The sequence below is a fragment of the Ctenocephalides felis genome, unplaced genomic scaffold, assembly GCF_003426905.1.
Source record: "Ctenocephalides felis isolate EL2017-DRISC unplaced genomic scaffold, ASM342690v1 CF-g0.4_SCAFFOLD_01492, whole genome shotgun sequence".
In the NCBI taxonomy this organism is placed as follows: Eukaryota; Metazoa; Arthropoda; class Insecta; order Siphonaptera; family Pulicidae; genus Ctenocephalides; species Ctenocephalides felis.
Window position 1 is genome coordinate 45,368,966 of NW_020537646.1, and position 17,382 is coordinate 45,386,347.

Below are 17,382 nucleotides of genomic sequence, written 5' to 3' on the forward strand. Positions count from 1 at the left end.
ATATTATGTACAAAATGTAAACAAATATTTATCCGCAAATTTAGTGCGATTTAAAGCAGTATTTGACTAAATTTATTTATTGGTCAATTTTATGGATAGTTAACTAAATTATTTTTATTTTAATTAGTAGAACAAAAAAAATAATAGTTTATCTGGATTAAATAACTTTGATGATAATTATTCGTTATTCATGCATCATTTTCATATACAAGAATAAAAATGTTTTTATGATAGTGGAAGGAAAGTTTTCGAATAAATAAAAATAATACATTTTTAAATAAAAAACATTTATTAAATTAAAAAAAATAAAAAAATTAGATGTTGATACTCACTTGTTAATATCAATTTTAGTTTTAAAAACAATTAAGCTAAACCCCGAGTATTTTCTTTTCCGAGCAATTTTAATTAATTAATTTAAAAAATTCTAATTATTTTCTTGTTTAATAAAATATGATTTTAAAAAACTGAGAACGTCTATCGATTTGTTACTTAGACGTGTCCTCTGTTTACTCACAAAATTTCCCGAAAAAAAAACTCTCTTACTTGCGACTAAATTAGACTTAATTGGTTTTAAAGCGTGATATAATAATTAATTTATACACTGGTATAAAAAACTAACTTAAGATGTACATTAGACAAAAAACAACACGAAACTTTTTTGGGAGCCATAGTATACATATATGATTCCAAATGTTATCGAACCGATATGATTTCAAGAATCAAAACGCTTGCATCTATCTTTTATATTTGGATATTTTTTTCATTTTCCATTTATACAGTGAAAACCGACTTTTTCTACTAAAAGAACGGTTTTTGAATTCCATAATTTTCATAAAAAAAACGGTATACATATTTGATTGGTAAGTTTTAGATGTGAGGATGTTTATGTAATATGACCTGAAAAAATGCAAATGAGCAATATGTATTTAAATACATGTATTTTATTTTCAAAGTTTGGTACTAGGTATGTTTAATCTTTAGATTTTTGACGGTATAATATATAAATATATTATACCTATTATATTTTATATTACCTAATTATATTTTACCTATTTAACTTAAAATTAACAATATATCTTAAATAATGTATACCTTATAAAGATTAAATAACGTATAACTAAAAAATATGTTAGATATCTTAAACTAAACAACGGGGAAAGGATATTTTTACTAGAAAACATATTTCTATCTATAATTTCAAAAGAAAACTGGTAACATAAGATTGTTCAAGACAGGTTAGAAAAACAAAGTTCCAACTACTAGACCACGGAAAGACTTAAAAATCGAAATCTGAGCACAAATTGTGAAATTTATTCACTTCTTGTGTTTATAATAATAGGTATTTTAATATTTGTTAGCCATTGTGCACCCCTTTTACTTGCTTTACGGTAAGAATTCACTGGCAGAATATTTCCCAAGAGTTAGCCACGGTTAGCCAATAATAAATAACGATGTTTTAATTAATATAATATTATTACTATTTTACTTAAAGTTAAACTTCCATGGACAAAAATTGTTGCAATTACTAACATTATAATTTACTAATTGCAACAATTTTTGTCCATAGGGCAGTAGAGTTGGACAAATAGCCGATAAGCTAACCATGAGAATAGACAAAGAAAAATATATATTTATATATATATATATATATATATATATATATATATATATATATAGGGGATTATGGGTACAGTTGTGCCAGAGCACGCTAAACTAAACTGATTTTGACATAGAGTTCAAAGGGAGAAAGTTGTAGTATGTTTGTTATTATCATTTCAATATTTTATCAATATTTTTTATCCATATTTTATTAATATTATAATATTTTTTAAATAAAATATTATTCGAAGTGATGTCATCTGTCTGATTTTCGTTCCGGCAAAATTATTTGAATCAATGTTTTGTGTTAAGGCGCACAGATGTCACGTCCATTTCTCTATTATATAATATCAACAAATATTGAATCGACAAATTAAAATAAGTTCTAATTAATACCATATATCTTATAGAATATATAAATTTTGAATAATTTATATGTGCTTTTATGTAAATAATAAAATTAAGTTTTCAATATTGAAATGGTGAAATGTATAAGTGAAAACATTCTATAGAAAATATGTATGCTGATTAAAAATTGATAGTATTGTAATGCCAAAAAATATTTTTTATTTATTGTAACTTTTAAATATTGCAACAATTATTATTGTAAAAACTACAAAAATACTTTATCTTATATTATCGGTTTTTGATATTGTTTATTTATGATATTATTTATAATATTATAATAAATATTAATCAGTAGTTCTGCGCAAGTAAACACACGTGAAAGTGCTGTCAATTAAACTTTTATAATAAAATAAATAAAATAGCTCTCTGGTAAAAATTCAAAATTAATTCAATAGACTATAAAACGTTGCATAAAATTTCAAATTTCAAATTTTCATTATTTGATTGTTTTTAATTACAATATAATTTTGTTCATTCTTGTACTATTATATTCAGTCTCAATTATAGCTTGAAAATATATTTTTATTTAATTTCTGAATAAATTGTATTGTTAAGTATATTTGTTTAATGAATACTTATTTTATAGCATAACAAGTACCATTTGTTTTAGAAAATAATGACAGTCAAGAATTAAAATTTAAAATCTACAAGACAGGTCAATTGATTAAGTACTACTTATCATAATTCTAGAAACATTCATTATCTATTTTGTTTTCAATTACCAATAACTGACATTTAATTAATTTAATTACCTATACCTACATTTAGAAGTACACATATACCTAAGTATCAGCATTATATGCATTTAATTATTTTATTATCATATATTTATTTCAGCCTAACGACCTATAAATACAAGTATTTACAAATCCATTTTCCTTATACGTATTTCATTATAAACTTAAACTTACGTTATATCTAACACCGAGGATAAACAAAACATAAACATAAACATACACAACAACTGCAACAGCAAAACTCAACATAATCACGCACAGCATCAAGCCCTTATTATATCATCAAGCCTTATATTAATGTTTTTCGACTGGTTCTACGGATGACTCCTTCTTTTTTGCTCTTTTCATTGTGTCAACCGTTTTCAACCAGTCGAGAATTATCTTATCTCTCCTGCCTCTGAAAATATCCTCTGCAGAAGGCTCGTTCTGTTCAACACTACGCACCTTTTTCCCCGATGTTCTACTGTGTCCTTCTCCTGCCCACACGGATCACACCTTCGTTCGCACAGCCAATGTTTGTTTTGTTTTTCTAAAGAGCCACATCTACTCCACGCTATTAGCCTTTAATCGCTACTATTGCTCCAGCCTCTGAGATACCCCAGTAGTTTTTCTGTTATTAGCTCTTTATACATTCTGTTATACCTTGATCATTCCACTATTCCTGCCTTTGAACTGTGCTTCCTCTCTCCTGTAGTACCTTTCCAACATTCGCTCTGGTTGCTCTCAGCTGCTCTATACCTTGGCCAAATCTACAATTGTTGAAATACTTTTGTCTTTCGTCCAATTTCTCTTGATCACCTTTACCTCTTTTTCTTTTGCTTATACACTCTCACTGTGCCTTTCTCTCCAGACTTTAGCTGTTTTTGTTCATAGTTTATAATTTGGAGTATGAGACTCCAGACCAAGCACCCACTTCAGATATTTATTCCGAATTCTTTTGAGGTCGGCGATCTCTTTCCATCCCCAAATCTCTGCCCCATATGCCATCACTCCGACTAGGCTGTCAAACATTTTTATTCTTCTACTAAAGTTATTATAAATAACTTGTCACCGACACTTTTTTTGTTACTTTTATTCGTGTACGTTTTTAGAACATTGAAAATAAAGCACTAAGATATGAATATTAATTTTTGTATTGAATTTTAAGAATATTTCATGATGAATGAGATACTAATGGTAAGACATAGTCAGAAGTATAAGATAAGAACAAGACAATTGTCTAGCAAGAAAGTTGTTGGATAAATTTCAAAAGAGGAGAATTATAAAGAATCTTAATGATACATTATCATTAGATATACTACAAAGTAAAAGTTTTTTGTTTTTCCTTTCTGCACTATCATCACTACAAAGATTTGCATCACTAGACGCAGTCTTTTGTAATGGTAAATTTAGATAGATGTTCAAACAAATAAAAAATATATTATTAACTTATGTCCGACTCATGTCTATATCTCCACAACTACAAGATATTAAATCAATTGAAATTTCATTCATACAATTTTGAAATATAATACATGCATTCTGCCAATCATTAATTTTCATGGCTGTCGAGATGTTTTTAAGACAAATAGTCGATTAAGTTATTTTTAGTCATACGAAACGCGATATGTTGTTGTATGCATATAAACCAGGGAACAGTTTTCGTCCAATAACATACCAATGAACAGTTTTCGCCCATAGAGAATAGATATTTGCAATTCGATTATAGATCAGTTAGAAATCTTATTTACGCTACATTGGATATTTATATACATTTGCAGCAGAACATATTTTTAGACATTTTTTGCCCACTATTTGTACCGCTACGCAATCCACAGATGTTGCACGAAGCTTTGAATATTGTAGGTATTATTTATTGCATTTCTTTCATTGGAAATATTATGAATCGCAACTCATGCTTAATATTATTTAATGCTGTAGTAATAAATTTGCTTGGTATTAACATAATACTGTATGCATCAATAAAATGTATGTATCCAGGGTGTCCCAGACCTTTACGTGAAGCCGAAACTGGGTATATATTGACTAAATAAAATAAAAAGATTTAACTGGCCTGAAAAATTTTAGAAAAAAAATTTGGAAAAAGTTGTTTGGAAATTATGAGCTGCTGCTAGAATTTTGGTGAAATTATGATATTTTTTTGTTATCGTGGTGAACTTTTATTCAATTCGTTCATTTAAACTTTGGAACTGTATTGGTGAACAACATTTCTAGGACGACAGTAAAAAAGCACCACAATTGCCCCAAACTTTCAAGAATTGAGACTTCTTGTTGTACTATGAATTTATAATTTAACATGTCGACTTTGAGAGTCCATCCTTTAGAAAAAATGTACTGAAGTGTGTTGGTAACTTTTATCAAAAATTGGCGCATTTTATCAGGTTTGCAAAATAGTAAAAAACTGAATAATTTTATTATTGAAGAGTTTCAAGTAAAAAAATAAAAACCTAAAAATGACTAGTTCAACAAAAAGTCTTAATTCTTGAAAACATGGGGCAATTTTACAATTTTTTTACTGTGGTCCTAGAAATGTTATTCGCGTTTTAAATGAAGTTAACTACAATAATCGAAAAATTGTCATAACGTCTAGGTTGCACTTAAAAGCTAACAAAGCTCTCGAACGACTTGAGATCATTTTTTTTCTAATTTTTTTCAGGACAGTTAAGGTAAATACTATCACCCCGTTTCGGCTTAACGTCAAGGCCTGGGACACCCTGTATATGTAGACATCCAGACAATTTGTTTAAAAATGAGTTATTATTGACAATTCTTTATTTGTATCTTTCGAAGCCTTAGTTAAACGTGTCATCATTTAGAAATTCATATTAGCAGGAAGATCAAAAGAAAAATAAAACAATTTTTAATATAAAAAAATGATATTTTTATTACATCATACATCAGAAACAATTGCTTACATTATACAGAAGCAATTTGAATTTTTTGTTTGAAGCACAAAATTAAAAAAATATAATAACCATTTGTCCAATTTTTACATGAACTGATCCAACAGTGATTCAAAATATTGAACGATCAGAAGAGTGCTGATATATCAAATTAAAATTTTATTACCAGATTAACACTTATTACAATATATTCATAAGATTGAAAGTTGTCTAGAGTTGCTAGCCATTGGATTAAAATCATATTGATTTTAATCAGTCGAAAGAATAAATAATGATAAAAGTGTGCAAAGTGTAATGTAAAAACATTGGTTTCGTAATTAATTCAATTAGAACTTAAATTTTTATGTTTATATTTAAGTATTCGAGTATTAAGAATATAAATATATGTATATGAAGAAATTTTGGACATGTGTATCGTATCCTTTCAAACGAATAACTTATAATAATGTCTAATCCAAATATTATAATGTTTTTTCTAAAATATGCAACAATTATGAAAATAAAAAACTACTATAATAGAGCCTGTAATGCTGTTGTAAAACGTTATGGTGTAAAATTATCTAGAAATAGTTATATATAACAAAATAAATTAGTATTAATATTACACAAAGAAAAAGTTATGCTATCACAACAAATGCATCATGAAATAGCGTAATAGGAAGGATATCACTACCTTGTAGCGAATACTGAGTAGTAGTTCTGTTGGTCCTGGGTCGTCGTAGCACTGATTTGGCCACGTGATTTAAAGGCGTCTCTTCTTACGGTGCCGACACCGCGTTCCGTGTTATTTCGAGCGCAGCTAAAAATGGATTTGACTAGCTTAGAATACTGGCTGGACAAACTAATTCTTAGTTAGAGCCACCAAATTTTACAAATGGACACTATATTACTATAATACTTACACAAACTAAATTAATGCTATCAACGTAAGTTAATAAAACATCAATCAAACATCAATAAAAAAAAACATTATTTTTAATATAATGTATATAATATATGTAGGTCCGCGAGTAAAAAGATTCACCACCGATATCTCAAAAATAACTAAATTTAGGAATTTTTTAATAACAATATTTGAAAGTAGACGAAAAAGGATGTATAGCTAACCATCGCCTTAATTCTTACGAAGTTGCTATCTGAGATGAACGGCAATATTTGAACATTCATCACAAAAGTATTTTCTTTCTTTGTAAGTTGTTTTGGTTGTGAATCTAGTTCTTAAATTTACGAGACCTTAATATGAATTTTAAGTATTCGTTGTTTAATTGTTCCAAGGTGTATTGTTAATTTTAAGTTAGATTCAGCAGTTTTATTTATATTGCCTTTATAAAAGCCAAGACGTAGGTGGGGTAAGAAGGACCAACTCAACTTTTACCCTGGCAAAAGTGGAAACAATAAAAATATCGAATAATAAAGTGATTCAAGTTAGAAAAAGCAAGTTTACAAGTTATAAGTTAATTAAATGTTTGTTTTAACGCTGCTGATGATTTGTTTGATGAAATACTACATCCAGGTTGAATACAGTATTATCTCTAAACTAGCTGTAAGTGGAATTCTGTCTTAAGGTAATTATGGCATCGTGCCTTAAGGCAAATTGCTGGAACTTCCCGTACCAAAAATTATTATTATTTTTTTAAAACGATTAACATTTTTGAAAAAAAATTACTTTGAAAAAATAAGATTTTTGAGAAACTATAAATTGGACAAAAAATTAGTTTTTTTCGAAAAAAAAAATTTTTTTAAAAATTTTTTTTTTTTTTGAAAAAAAATTTTTTTTTTCTTTATTTTGACATATTGTGGAAGATCTGAACTTTTTTTTCAAAGCGATCGTACTGCTTTAACTACATAGGGACAAAATATAAAGCGCGTAAGCGCCGCGTCGCTGTCTAACGCATAAGCATTGGTACGGAACCGATAGGAATGTTAACAAAATGTATACTTATTGTTAAAATCTCTATAAAATGTCTGATAATTTGATGTGCATATGTCTAATGATCATTTTTGACCGCCAAATGGCTCATTTTTTTACTTTTTCCTCTATATCTCCGAAACCGCTGGACCTACCTTCATGAAAGTTGTATCGATTCTTCATCTTGTCAATACAAATAAAATGTTTTTTGAATTATTAAAATCGGACGCTCCGTTCTCTTAAAAACTGAGTTACCGTTTTCGAAACTTTTTGCCCCGTATCTTCGGAACGGCTTGACCTGCCTTTGCCAAAAACTAATCAGCACGTCTCCTTATTAATACGGATCGAATGTTTTTTGAATTATTCAAATCGGTTGATCCGTGTTCCCGAAATCGTCGACGAAAATTTGTATCCGCACATACATACACACACATACATACATACACACACACACACACACATACACACACACACACACACACACACACATACATCCATTTTTTCTAAGGTATGCCAAAATGTTCAGAAACCTCTGAAACGTAAAGATATAAAAAATTTTCATTTCGATTTTTTGCGATTACTATAACTTGCCCTACGGGAAGTTAAAAAATGTACCCGTAAAATTTATATTTTGCATTGGTTGAATAGTGTAGCTTATGGGGTGAAAAGAACCAGATTACAAATTTTTGAAAAACAGCAAAAACAACATTGGCTGGGAGTTTTATTGAGCATAGTCATATAGTTGTTTGTTCGATATTTGTTTCTCTAAGTCAAATCGGATCTTTGTGCCCACTACCATAATTTTGTCTCACACAAATTTCTTTTAATTTTTTTGATAAACATTTATTTTAGCTTGAGGTTTACAATTCTATTGATTTTTCATATAAAACTGTTTGTTGTCAGGAACCAACTGGATTAGCTAAATGATGGCACATACTTAGTGACGAAACGTAGAAATAAATAATTGCAATTATTTATTCAATTTGTTAATTCGTATATATTTGTATATATACACACAATCAAAGCAAAATTATAATTTCAGTCAAAACCGAAACTAATAAATTGTGATAAACTGTGTGTGTGGGCATAAATGTGTGTATACATACATGTCACCTTCATCGAGCACATTAAAAACTTAAATAATAAATTACAACTCACTATTGTTTATTTATAAATTAAAAAAGATAAATGAAGTAAATAGAGATAGTATAGGACCGTCAAATTTTCTTTGGCAGTAGCAAGAAAAAAGCTAATTAAAGCAGCATTATAATATTAATATATAAATTCGAATATATCAATTATAAATAGTTTTCTGTTTTTTATATAATGTTCAAAATGCTGAACAGTTCAATTATTGAAGTTCATTTCTATTATCTTTAAAAAATCAGAATTATAGTTAAGTATATTAAATTTTAAGCGCAAAACTGGCATAGCACAATGACTTTTTAATAGTTTACTAGGAAAAATGTAAAATTAATCATTTGTAATGATAATTAAACTACATCTACTGAACATCTTGTTGTATTTAGTTTTATAAATCACTTTGTCTAGAGATTACTTTCAGAATTGACTATTAGATTTGAAGTAAAATGATTATGACAGACATACAGACAAGCGGAAGGACAAACAAACAGATCAAATTAAAGATTACAAGTTATGTTTTGAATACTATAACTACATGGCTTTTCAATTAGTATGAGAAATTATTGAACGACCTAGGCGTTTTTATATCTAATATTGATGGTTCTTTTAACTGGCGTTTTTATTTCTAATATTGATGGCACTCAATAAGGAAACACAACAATTCTTACTTCAACGTATTAATTTGTTTATGAAGAACAGTGTTTTCATTCATTTTGTTTATACTATGTGTGCTTGATGCAAGTGGTAAATTCACAAACAATCAAATAACAACAAAGTAAAGATTTCAATACCAATACGAAATGCAAGTAGGCGAGAAAGGAATAGAATAATAATGATATTAATAGAATTTTTAACGATTAGTAATGTTAAATGCTCGAATATATGTTAGTTCGTCATAAATCATTTATCCTCAATCAATCTCACAAACTTCGTCAGTAAATGATTAATAATCTTGTTAAATCTCGATATCGCGGCGCAAAATCTGTTGATCTCGCAATTACGATTTAGTTTAGTGCAAGAGGAGCTGGTCAGTTTTAGAATAAATATCAAACGATTTTTATTATATTTTCTTAAAAAGTTCAGATAAACTGAGTTTAAGTATTATATAAATTCCTATGAAATAAAATGATTAATTTATATTAAACGTTTAGAAGAATGAATATTTCGACATTCAAAAAAAATCTAGAAAATTATTTTTACTATTGAATATTAATATTTATTTATATTAAACATTTGAGAGAATGAATATGTACAAAAATATTTTCACGAAGCATTTATTTTCAATTGAGAATTGTCTTTTGAAAAATTTAATATATTTTAATAAGGACAAAAATATAAAAAATCTTGACAACTAAAATATGAACAACAATGTAAGTGCTTTTAAATAAAAAAAAGAGTGCATCACTATTTTTTAAAGAATTGTTTATTTTATATATTTTATTTCAATTAGTATCATGATATGACTTATTTTACATGACTGCTAGTCGAGCGCAAAATAAGTGTAAACAGATAGAAGGGATTAGGACGTCATTGAGTGAACGAGCGTTGTCGACAATCGTGGAACACTATCAAATGATTAAATGTCATATGCATAGACTTTATAATATATAAAACGATTTTAACATGTGGATTCGATTTTATGCACATTTACTTCACAGGGGCAATATATTAATATCAAAGTTCTTGAAAAATTATCTGCCCACACAATTGCCATTATGTTATTGTATTAAAACTATAACAGATAATATTTGAATTACGTTAACTGTTATGATATATAATATAAGATTGTTCCGAAAGCTATTTCGTTTTTTTACCACCAGAATTTAATTAATTTTTTTTAAACTTAACATCACACTTAACTCCTATAATCATTATATGATTTGAAAACATATATTTAAGGCTTGTTTATAAAAATTCTAATTAGTTACATGCAGAAGTTTTTGGATGGTGCCATTTTGAATACGGAAAGAACTAAGCAGTATTTTACACATATTTTACTCTTTCTCTATAAAAAAGGTAAAAATACTGTTGAAATCTAAATGTAATTGACCGATGTGAACGGAAATGACGTGTTGATAATACAAAGTGCCAAACAAAACTGGTTTGCTAAATTCATTCCTGGTATTTTGACGTCCAAGATGCCCCAAGTCCAAGAAGTACGGTTGAAGCTGATAAAGATGCGAGAAAGGCATTAATTGATGCAAACCGGCAAATAACAATACATGAGACCCCACTAAGTTAAAATTTATCAAATTTACAATTTATGACCACTCCAAAGGTCTGGGGTTTTCCTCGAAACTTAATACATATATGATTATCATAGAAAGAAGCGTGTATCGCCGCACTGGCGTCCGCGATTCGTCTTTGAAAAGTATTAAAGATTATCAGCTTTTGAAGCGAATTGTTACTAGGAATGTCAAATAGGATGTACAGAATACAATATACGCAATTACCTATGAAACAAGAAAAGAAGAACCTGCTCAGAACAGGCGCAACGCTGAAACTCGCCAGAAAAAGGTGATACAGTATGTTTGTTAAGATTTTAAAGAATCTACTTTAATAGAAAAGGTCAGAATTAACCCACAATCAAGGTATAGTCCTGCATCAAGACAACACAAGACCTTACATAAGTTTGGTCAATCGCTAAAAGCTTTTGTAGCTTGAATGGGACCCAAAGACACATTCCTCATATTCTCCAGACATGCCATCATCGGACCATTATTTTCATTTTATGAGTATCATACAACAAAACAAATTGGACTTCTTAGGTCATACTGCATTTTCAAAAATTCTTTACTTCAAAACATGCTCTAAATTGCCTTTAATTCTATCTATTTTTGATATATAGCTGGCAAAAATGTTGTGCAAATATCAATATTTTAGTAGTAAATTTGTTTAGTAGGTAAATTTAAATAAATATAAATAATTTTTTACTTAATGCTAAGTGAACTAATTACTCGAACTACAGTAATAATAAACAATGACCACGATCACTGAATAAAAAATAACTGCATGTCTACTTATGATCAAAATTTGAAATTTAAAATTATTCATATTCAATTGAAATGTCTAGATGTTACGATGATGCTTATGTTTGTCATTTTAGTATCATTAAAAAACTTTTGTTAGAATAATTTGCTATGAGTTTTGGAGAAACTAAATTGTCAGAGCATATTTTAAGTCCTAATTATTTTTATATTTTGTTCTGAAGCTCTGTAAATGTTTATATTGTAAAGAAAATTTTAGAGTCTCCATATTTTCAGTTCTAATAATATTCAAAATGAAACCAGCTCCTGATCTACAGGGTATCTTACGGCCCCCGATCCACGGATCTATTCCTCGCTCTGATCCATCTTTAGAATCGAGAGAGTGGGAGTGTCGATACTTGCCGAGAGTAGGGAACTTTTGGCATCAGTTCTGGTTTTTCTTTGGGGGTAAGCGGGGTTCCTGTACCAAAAGATTCATCAGTCCGCATCAAGTGTCCGGGTTGCCAAGTTCGACCCGTGTTCCATTCCAATCTTTCTAGCCAGGTGAGTCCGCACAGAAATTTGAAAATTGAATAAAAAAATATAAATTCGAATCCTGATCTCTCGAATTCCCTGAAGATAAAAGGGACCGAAAGAGCTGTTTTAATCGATCTATTAAGTGAAGGAAAACGATGTGTTAATTTTATAAAGTGCTTCGCATATGTGATAAGGGTTTTAAATACGATTTCGTCAATGTCATCATTTTGGTAAGCTGAATTGTTTAATTATTTGACATGTGATTCTAATGTCCAAGGTGTGATACAGTGTATATTTTGGAACGGTATCTATTTCGGGAACGAGCTACAACTAGTATAGATTGAATCAACCTATGCTACCCATACTATGAATTAAAAAGTATCACTTTCGGAAATAATTTATTAAATTAATGAAACAATTAATGATTTAGTTTGCACATTTGGCTAATTATATTCTAAATCTATGACCATAAAATAAACTTAATTTCATTACGTCAAATTCTTAATAGATCCTCTCTTTGGACAATTGCCAAAATTAATCGCAATATCATATCAAGATAGATATTCTAGATTTGGTTTTAATTAACAACACTTTAATAATGATAAGGAAATGGCACTTTTCCATTATGAAAGTGTGGGTTTCCGGGTGATTTAAAACAGAATTTGAATAAATTGTTCTACATGCGATGGATAAATACACGATAATTGAAGTCTATTTAATAACATATCAAAATCTATATTTTTTATGCCTTGATATTTAATGATTGACTGCAGTTTAAACCAAAATCTAAAAGAAAAAATGTATCTCTCATAGAATTATTGAGTTTATTCTCAATTAATAAACTGGTTAAAATTTGGGCTGTTTATTTTTTTATTAAAATCTGGATATATCTTCAACGTGTTGCGTTTTTAAAACCAATCCCTGCTACTTGTTGCTATAGAAACAAATATCAAATAAAGAAGGTTTTTGGTAAATAGTGCGTCCTTTACCAAAAGAATCTACTTTAACGATTTATGCATAATATTTTTCTGCTGTGGTAATTATCTAGTGAACTATATTTATAAACATTCGGCCATTTTGATGACGCGTGGCGTCCTGAACTACGGTCACTCGACACCGAGGCGTCGCTTGCCAAATTTGGAGTCAGCTCGTCCGGTACTGAATTATTTACGTACTCCTAGTCTGCTAATATTCAAATCTCTTTCTTTCTATTTTCTAGCGAATCATTAATAATATACTTCGAAAATTTTAGGCTTTCCGTCATTCCAAAGAAATTTTTAGTTCATATTTGTAGGGTTTGTACAATTAAATGATATTACTTAATAATTCTGACTGAATTTTTCCATATGGATAATTCAACAAATTGAATAAAAATTTATGTTTTGGTGTAATTTAGGATAGAAAATAGTTTTCTTATTTATATTATTATGAACAAAAAATGTTGAGTGTTTTCATAAGATCAATGCCCTTTATCTTGTGCAATGCAATCATAACCCATAAACCAACCAACAAAGTTAACCAACTTAGACATTTAATTTAATATAGTTTCACAAAACGATTTTTTTATCACACACCGTTATTGCAATAATAGTAATGGGCAATTATCTGTTATTCTGAGTAAAATAGTCGTCGAGATAAGATTTTTTTGAATCAATAGTATCTGTAAAGTGTAGAAAAACTAAATTTGGCATTGGTTTCATAGGGTACCAAAACAAAACAAAACATTTTATTTGAAATTTTGAAACCTACATTTTTAGAAAATATCGATATAAGGACCCATATTTATCCAATTCTATATTTCAAATTTATCACCAACAGCAATAGTAGCGCCTTCTGCATTATTCAACTTATTTTTTTGACTTTTTACTATTTCTTATAATTTTCTTTGCATTATATTCTGTTTTTCATTATTGAAAGCAACATAACGATTTTATAATATCTAATTATTTTTAAAATAAATGTTTATCTACTTTAATGTTATATTTTTATTTTACCTTACATTGGACACATGGTATTCAATCCGCTCCTCGCAATAAAACTTTTCTGAGGAGCAAGTTGCACAATTTATGCAAATTTGTTTGCGAAATGGGTGATTTCTGTATTAAACAAGTTTTTTTTATTAAATATGAACAATATAAACAAAAAAAAATTGCTCCTAAAGACACCGTTCGAAAAAAATCGCCGTCTCGAATGCAAAATTGCTAAATTACTTGGTAGTAAAGCAATAATAAAACTATAAATACTATATAAATAATAACAAACAAAATGTTTTGATCTATTATTTTGTACTCTATTACGTGTATTTATCCTCTAAGGCAGATTTGGCATGAAGCTTTTATTTCATTTACTATTTCCGTGCTATTGCATTTATCGGCGATTTCATGATTTTGTCAAAAACTATTTTGAAATTGACTTGCACTGCTGGTGCGTTAATATCATTGCATAAGCGCAATTTTTATTAATAATTAATTTTTAAATGCTCATGCCACATTACATCAAACTTTTTAACTATATAATGGGTGTCAAACATAATGTTCTAGAAGAAATAATGATATATAAGTCAAAAAATATTTTCGAAGCGTAGCCCATTGGCAAATCTCTTTATTCGCTCAACATTGCTTAATAGTATACGTAAAAAAAATTCGAATTGTAGGGAAATAAAATATTGCAACAAGGTTTAAATTTTTAATGAAGTAGATTTTTTGGTTACCTTCTAAAAAGCAATATTGTTGATGAGAAGTTTTATCACAACTGGTCATAGAACTGAGAGTTTAGGAACTTGTGATCGCTGTTTAAAAAATGAGGATAAAAATTATAATAAAAACAAATTTCATGTGTAAAATTGATTAAATAGTAATTTGTGAGATATATGTTGTGCACAGCTCAAGGAAAATTAATCCTTCATTCGTTCGACAACAACTACTAATGACAAATAATTTAAATTCTCCTACATACAAAAACAACGTGTAACTCTTATGCAACACCCATTTCTTGTAAGATTATCTGCGTTCATTCGAAGACAACGATTAAAAATAGAGTCGGAGTGAAAACGACTGAATCTGGCAACCAGAAGCGGCAAGTTTATTTACAGTCGACGCCCGAATTAGATTGCACTATTATATAGGCAACGTCCTGCGCTAATATACGAATCATAAATGATGATATTGATGATATTCTCTATTATAGTAAGCTGACTTCGACATTTTAGATGTAATGAAATTGAAAAATAATGCTTTTCAATAAACTCTATATTTTCCTATAAATCTAATTTCTTATACTAATTAGTTTTCTGATCTGTAGGTACTCGTAAAAAATAACAAAACGTTACAAAATTAGTTAACATCGTTTTATTATGCAATTAAAATATATAAAAAAAACGACCTGCAATCAAAATTTCAAGGAATACGATGATATTTTATTTATGTGAATAAAAAGATTTTTGTAGCGCAGTCAGTTTTTTTACTTTTAAGATGCGTATATATAAATATTTAAATTATTTTACTTTTAAGATGCGTTATATTATTGTTTTCTGCTACTAGTTTCATTTGTGATTGTTGTTTTAAATTACTCAAGAGGTAAATTAAGGTAAACTTTTAAAAATGATGCTTATATAACAAAAAGATTTTTAGATTGTTTATTCAAGTTTTTTTTTTGAAAATTCCTATTATTTTATTTGCTTGTTATATGTTAAATTGAGCAAATATGTAATACGAAGGTGCTTTAAGAAAGCTTTCCAATTTTACTGTGGATACCGTTGTGTTAAATTACGAAAAATGTGCTTTTTACATAATAACCAATTGTGAATGTTAAATCATATATAAAAATACATTTTTTCATTTAAAAGATTTACCTTGATAAAAAATTTACTTAGAAAGAATAATAGATAAATAATAAATGATAAAAAAAAAATTATATTATTTCGATGAGGATAATTAATATTTATTCATTAATCTTGAATATATTTTAATATATTTCTGCACAAATTTCACTTTATTTGTTGTTTTTTCAGACTCACAAAAAACTACAACCATGGCTGACGATGAGGTTTGGTAAGTACAAAAAACATTCTGAAATACAATCATTTATTTTATAAATATTTGTCACAAAATTTATATACTTTTTTCATCTTCTTTCCATATTTCTATCTTCACATGGATGATCTTCATTTGAATCTGCGCAGTATGATTTTTTTCTCGATGCAAGGTAAATTTAACAAGCATGCTAAATTTTCAATAATATCTGAAAATGACTAATGATTTTTATTCAAGTATTGTAGTCCTTAGATTGTCCAGTCCCTAGATTAAATTGCATCGCCTTTGAATGCACAAAGAATAAATCTGCAGATATGTCTATCTGCGGACATGATCAGTTAGTAAAGTTGATCATGAAATTGATAGCATCCAGGTGTTTTATAAAAGCTATATGAAAATAGCTTATGAGTGAAACACATCGATTTGAAACCTTGAAAATTTTCATTTATATCTAGCATAAAGATTAAAGTTACTTAGATTGGTCGTGAGTATATTAGAAGTCCTGTAGTTTTAGCTTTAACTTCTGTAAACTGTAACCTCTAAATGCCTATGTAGCGTGATTTTTGTATGATAACAATAACTTATAAATTTATTAATATCAAATTAGTTTGACTTTGGACAAAAACATTGAAATTAAGAATTATGTTCTTAAAATTTATTTAACACTTTAATTATCTAGACCAGCATGTTTATTTAAAATTATTTGCATTCCTTATTTATAATTTGTGTATAATAATTTAATTATTAATGATAAAGTTCGAAATTGGGTTTCAGTTTTATTTTAATAAGCTAAATTATTTAGGCGTAATTAAATAAAATAACATTTTTTTTATAAGGGAGAGATACTATGTACATCCTAGGACAAGTTGTTATTAAAATATGCGCAAAATTGAAACCAAAACTTTTGCGATTGTGTCGCCTGGTATCTCTCCCTTAATTTAATATAGGATATATTAGATATCTATAGAAATTTATTTAGTAAAAATCTAAATATTGTCTTTTCTCTTTACAGCGAAAGCGCATCGAGGAGGTTTGTCCAAAATACACATTATCAAATAAAATAACACAATGTTATGATATTAATTTTCAAATGTCAATACAATTATTTATTAATAATTTATAGTTTAAGTTATTTAATTTATGACATAA

The 17,382-nt window shown here is 28.1% G+C and overlaps 1 long non-coding RNA gene across 1 annotated transcript; it reads left to right on the forward strand.

The window, feature by feature from the left end:
* Positions 1–12,077: 12,077 nt before the first annotated feature.
* On the forward strand, positions 12,078–17,305 carry LOC113371522. Its single transcript, XR_003366631.1, has 3 exons — positions 12,078–12,229; positions 16,212–16,246; positions 17,246–17,305. It is a non-coding gene; the product is annotated as an uncharacterized LOC113371522 (long non-coding RNA).
* The last annotated feature ends 77 nt before the right edge of the window (positions 17,306–17,382 follow it).